At 42.6% G+C, this 5,582-nt stretch overlaps 1 long non-coding RNA gene across 1 annotated transcript; it reads left to right on the plus strand.

The window, feature by feature from the left end:
- LOC137906288 (uncharacterized) lies at positions 1–4,807 on the plus strand. The gene is made up of 3 exons (XR_011105892.1): positions 1–194; positions 3,830–3,910; positions 4,538–4,807. It is a non-coding gene; the product is annotated as an uncharacterized lncRNA (long non-coding RNA).
- The last annotated feature ends 775 nt before the right edge of the window (positions 4,808–5,582 follow it).

A 5,582-nucleotide genomic window follows, 5' to 3' on the forward strand; every position in this document is an offset into this window, starting at 1 on the left:
GAGAGCTATGGGAGGCATGGAGTCAGCACATGTACCCCTACACGTGCCTGCTCATGTGCCGCAGGGACAGACAGAAATATGAAAGACCTTTCGTCGTGTGTGTGGCCTGCTAACTGTTGGAGAGGTAACGTTCAACAAACATTGTTGTTGCAACCTAATGGGAAAAAATGAGATTCGATCCAGCGATCATTGAGGTGAGAACTTAGTGGATTTTGCTATGTGTGCATGTAGAAATTTGTCTTGTGTTTAGATTGATACATTATGGTCATTCTTTTGGTATGGCTGGTTTGGACGTAGTTGCTGCAGTCTTTGATTTGTCAGCCGTAATGGAGCCACAATGCTGACTCGCAGGCTGCCAGTGTCGAGTACAGGGCAGCACATTAATGCACCTGAGATTTAATGAGCTCTCTGTTGAAGATGACTCTTTCGGTTTTTCTAAATGGCCATACATTTTACATGACCACGATGTCTCCTCACTGAGAAACGGTGGGTTCGGCTTGTGTTCACCTACTGCAGTTGGCCAAAGTCCCGTGTAACTCAACAGCAAGTGCAGATGAATGGACTGGATGATGAAACTTCTTTCTGGACTTAACATTAGCATCGCCACAGATTTCAGATATCAGACACGGAAATGTCAAACAAATTAAACATTTTCTGTATTTCAAAGTCGCTGTAGAAATTCAATAAGTGTCTTTGAAAATCTTCATTTTAATTTGATAACCACATCTTACACACTGGTGAAGCAGCTACGATGGTCCACTTCCAGAGATTTGAGTGTTGCAGAGTTTATTCAATGATGCAGTTATTATTTGTTTTTTCCTGCTTGTGTCATTTTCTTCTTACAGATTTGGGAAAATGTAAAAGCTTCGCAACGCCAGTTTTATATGCTTCTGACTGAGGCCGACCTGGATGCACCACTCAACTTCAACTTTCTTATTTAGAAATTCAACTGATTTATGTGTACTTATATTCATTTTGTATCCATTTTTTTAAAATAAAATTTGGGTGCTGTTAATGTTCTTAATTTAGTGAGGAATTTTGTTCTATTAAAAAGCTGCTGCTGGTGGGTGTACTGGTATTTTGGAGATCTGATCTCCAACATCTGATCAGCTGATCCCGACACCATATGACTCCATGATAAAAAAAACAACAACCAAGCAGTTTTGCATGACGCAGATGTTTGCGTCTGTTCAAGATGGCGGACATAAAGACTGCACAGAAAGAATGCAGTTGCAGGTTTATGTAAGCTTCACTGCAAGGATGAGATACGTGACAAAGTTTTGGCCTTCATAAATCAACCAGCTAGCGCTACTTCTTTTTTTTTTTTTTGCACTTGATAGCATTAATATTGCAGGTAGGCCTGTGCAGATCTTTGTAAAAAAAAAAAAAAAAAAGTTAGCCTACTGGATATATTATACCAGCTAGCCTGGGGTGACCCAAAGCACACACAGCAGAGTGAACATAATACAAAACACAGACAGTAATAGATTGATTGATGAATTTGAAGTCATCTGGCAACCCCTTTTACTGCTCAGAAAAGGTCAGACCATGAAGACATAACTCTCTCTCGCTCGCTCGCTCTGTCTCTATTTCCCCTGAAGCAAATCATGCAGAATGAAATTTAATAGCAACTGAAGAAAGCAGGGGGGCTAAGAATCTAGATTGGACCACACCCAAATAAAGTGCGTCATGCCGATGGCACATATAACCTTGAAACAGCCGCACGAGAAGCCAAGTGAGAAAAACACAAGGAACCACACCCTGTAGGAAGTGAAGCAGTGTCATGCCCACTCCTAACCGGGGTCTGTGCGGATGAATCCACTTCATTTATGACCCAGCTGATTTGCCGGTAACATTACTCAGTCAATTCGCCCTTCACTGTTGCCGTGCTGCCGCTATATGAGCAAGCACCCACTCCCACAGACAGAAAAGCCAAAGCCCCATAAGCGGGAAGTAACACGACATCAACTGATTGCCGGCACCTCTTTATTTGCTGCATCAGGTACAACCTTCAAGAACAAACTGAGGCTCCAGAAGAATTTGGATAGCAAGAAACCCAGACCAAAAAACAAGTGACTGCATCCATTAACCCGTTATTTGTATGACTGGCTCCAGGTTTACGAGGCGTTGTATCTCAAACCTCCTTTAGTGAAATGTCAGTCTCTGCAACCCTAACCATTATCCACTGCCTCTCCAGGGTTGGTGTAATACCCACTACCTTGGAAATAGTCATCATAGTAATATATGGCTTTCCCTTATGTCCACTTTGATGTGCTGAACAAGTCCGCGGGGAACCACATCAGTTTGCCATTCGTTTTAATGAGATGAGAGAATCCACTGGAAAATGAATTAACATAATATATTGAGAGTGCCACCTGACTGCAGATGCTATCAGTCCTCTGCAATATCGCTGCCCTTATTTCAGGGTGTGTACACAAGTCTTTAATATACCAGATTATAGGAGGGGCTGCTCAGTTTGTAAAGGGTCTAGCAGAAATCATTCAGACAATCGGTTCAGAAAAGCAAAATCTTAAGCACTCAGGAAGGAACAATATTTCAGAGATACGATGAGTTAAATCTTAAATTCATTGTTTTGCACATAGTTTCTGTTTTAATATTGTGACCTCTAGTGTATTTGATAACCTTACAGTTATACAAGGAGCATTGACCAATGATGTCAAACAACCGCACAGACTATGACAAACATGAAAAAAACCCAGTGTGCACGTGTGTGTGTGCATGTATGTGTGTGTTTGAGAGAGAGAAAGAGAGCATGAGAGCGAGCATGCTTGCATGAAGGCGCCTGAATTGAGCTTCTGAGAAGTCCATTGATCACCTGCCATGCCCTCCTCCCCTTCTTTTGACAGGAAACAGGTCTTAGGCCGTAATGAATAATTGACGTCCAAATGCTTCCTACCTAAAGGCTACATCTTTAGACCGAAGGCTTCTCTATCGTTTCTTGCTCGAAGATTCTTAATTGCTCTATCATGCATCCTGCAAGTCGATGCAGTCCTCTCTCACATTATGCAGCGCTCATTGCCACTTTTCGACTTTGTCTTGTCTTGACTCACTTGATGAACGGCATTTCATCTAAAACAGAAAGCCGTGACTCATTAAGTGATGCTTCTAACGTCCACTGGATAAAATAAGCCAGTTGGAGATGGTGTCAGATATAACTAGGCAATGAGCCAACAACAAAGTTACGAGGTACAATGACAAGGAAGAAGGACAGACTATCGGGATGCTGTTTGCACCCAAACATAAACATGCTTACGGTCAATACCGACATTTTATCTGCGACCGAAATACCGAAGCATTTCTCTCTGACCTATCACCATAACACAGCCTGCAAACTCACACCAAACCCATATATAGCTACGGTGTTGTTGTTGCATTGAGCTAATTAAGAGTTGAGAGGACTGGATGTTCAGCCTGCGGCCAGTTTCTGTGGTAAATGGGAAAGAAACATTGGTCAGTCTGGCATGTAAGGGGTTAAATGATTGTTTAATTAAAAAAAAAAAAAAAGGATTTATTTTTCAACATTATAATTTCCTGCAGCCCTTGGTAGTTTGATATTAGATGATGACTTCATTTACTGTCATGTCCAAGAAATCATGCTCGGTTACGTTTAGTTTTGGTCTTGTGTCTATGACCACTTCCTGTTTTATTTTGGCACTCATCCCGCCTCGCTCCTTTCAGATCTTGACTTCCTCCCTTCGTGTGATTCTCCCGCCAGTGCGATTGTCAATCCCACCCCGATTGGTTCCATCTGTGTTCCCCTACCTCACGTATAAATTGCTTGTCTGCCTTTGTCCTGTGTTTGACCCAGAGAACCGGCGCCAGCCCATATCATGAGAAGTGAGGAAAATCAGCGTTGAGGTTCGCCCACGTTCCTTCTTGGCTGTCCCAGGTCCGAACAAAGGAAATTCATCGTGTTCTTCCTTTGAACACCTTAGCTTCTGTCCCTCCCCCCTGGATGAACATGGATCATGCGTATCTACTGAACAACAATGGACGTATTTCTAAGGAAATAATTTCTAATTCCTATAATGATTTTGATGACCAATAATAATGGTGCAGGAATATTTTGAGGTCGCTTCTAGCAGAATAACAGTCTCGGTAAATACAGCCATGTAACAGCTAAAGGTGTTTAAGCACCATCTGTCATTTATATTTCCAGCTACTTCCATTGGACATAATACAATGAAAGACAGTGCTATAGTGTGCTGTCTAGAGGCTTTTCAGAGGTAACATAATGAAAGGCTCCATTAGGACCTCTTTCCTGTAGATTCCCATCATAGCAATCCCTGCGGAGAAACAGAGAGGCGGAAAATAGAGAGATGATGACACTGAAGGCTGCAGTGAAATCTGACCGCCTGGCCTGGCCTGGCACATCGTGATCTTGTCGGGACCAGTGGTGAAGAGGAGTGTTGGACAGACAGGGTGAAGCGAGGGAGAGGCTTTGAAGGGAAATGAAAGTTAGAAGTGATTGCCAAGACAAAGAGGAGAAAGTAAACACAGAAGAATTTCTTTTCAGGGAATGAGAGGAAGTGAGGATCTGGAGGGGCAGAGATGGAGTCAGGCTGACAACACAGTGAAGAAGAAAGGCTGTTCAGGAAGGAGCTGCAACGTGAAAACAAAGAGCTAACACTTCAAATAAAGTCGGATCTTTCCACAAAGCTAAAATTACTCAAACCATCTATAGTCTTTCAACACAATTCAACTGTGGATATAAGGCAAGAGCATTTATGATGCAGTTTTCTTGTGTATTCTTATATTCTGCAGGACTCAAACTTGAACCAGCATATCGGCCGAAGCCGGGAGGCTCTCAGGCTTCAGATCAGTGGACATGACATTAAATCCAGTTGTGGATTGATCTCATTTCTCTCCTTTGCTGAAGGCACAAAATCTCCCGATTGCATCCAAGTATGTGAGCTCAGTGGCCCCACCCTAAAAGATGAGACTTGTGTGTGTGTGTGTGTGTGTGTGTGTGCGTTATGTAGCTCTACAGTCCATTACTGAAATCACATTAGCCTGAGAGAGTGCACTCAGACAGGAAACAGCCATCCATACCATCTCCTGACTCAATGAATACACAAACATGATGGGAATCTAGACATTCATTTTGTACTTTATATCTTACATTTATGAAAACAAACCAATGTGTACAAAGAACACGACTGTATATATATATATATATATATATATATATACATAAGAAAAATATGTCAAAGTTGTGCTGTAGAATGAGATGGGAGGAGAGTCAGAAGATGAACTCTATCTACATAAAGACAGACAGAGTAGGCACACACACGCGCACACACGCACACACACACACTTACATTCAAAGGTAACCCTGCCCAAGCAGGCTCCGTGCACATTGTCTGGACCTCACGCAGCTGCCAATGTTTCACACACACAGACCACAAATGAAAATGACCCACAGTGTGTGAACATCTGAGTGTATCCGGGAGTTTAAACATCTCTCTGTGTTCTGCAATAGGAACTATACTGCGAGCCAGCGCAGCTCGAGCGGCGCGTATTTCCACGGCGATGCGCCTGCAAAAAAAAAATGGCCTGTG

The sequence above is a fragment of the Brachionichthys hirsutus genome, chromosome 17, assembly GCF_040956055.1.
Source record: "Brachionichthys hirsutus isolate HB-005 chromosome 17, CSIRO-AGI_Bhir_v1, whole genome shotgun sequence".
Classification (NCBI taxonomy): domain Eukaryota; kingdom Metazoa; phylum Chordata; class Actinopteri; order Lophiiformes; family Brachionichthyidae; genus Brachionichthys; species Brachionichthys hirsutus.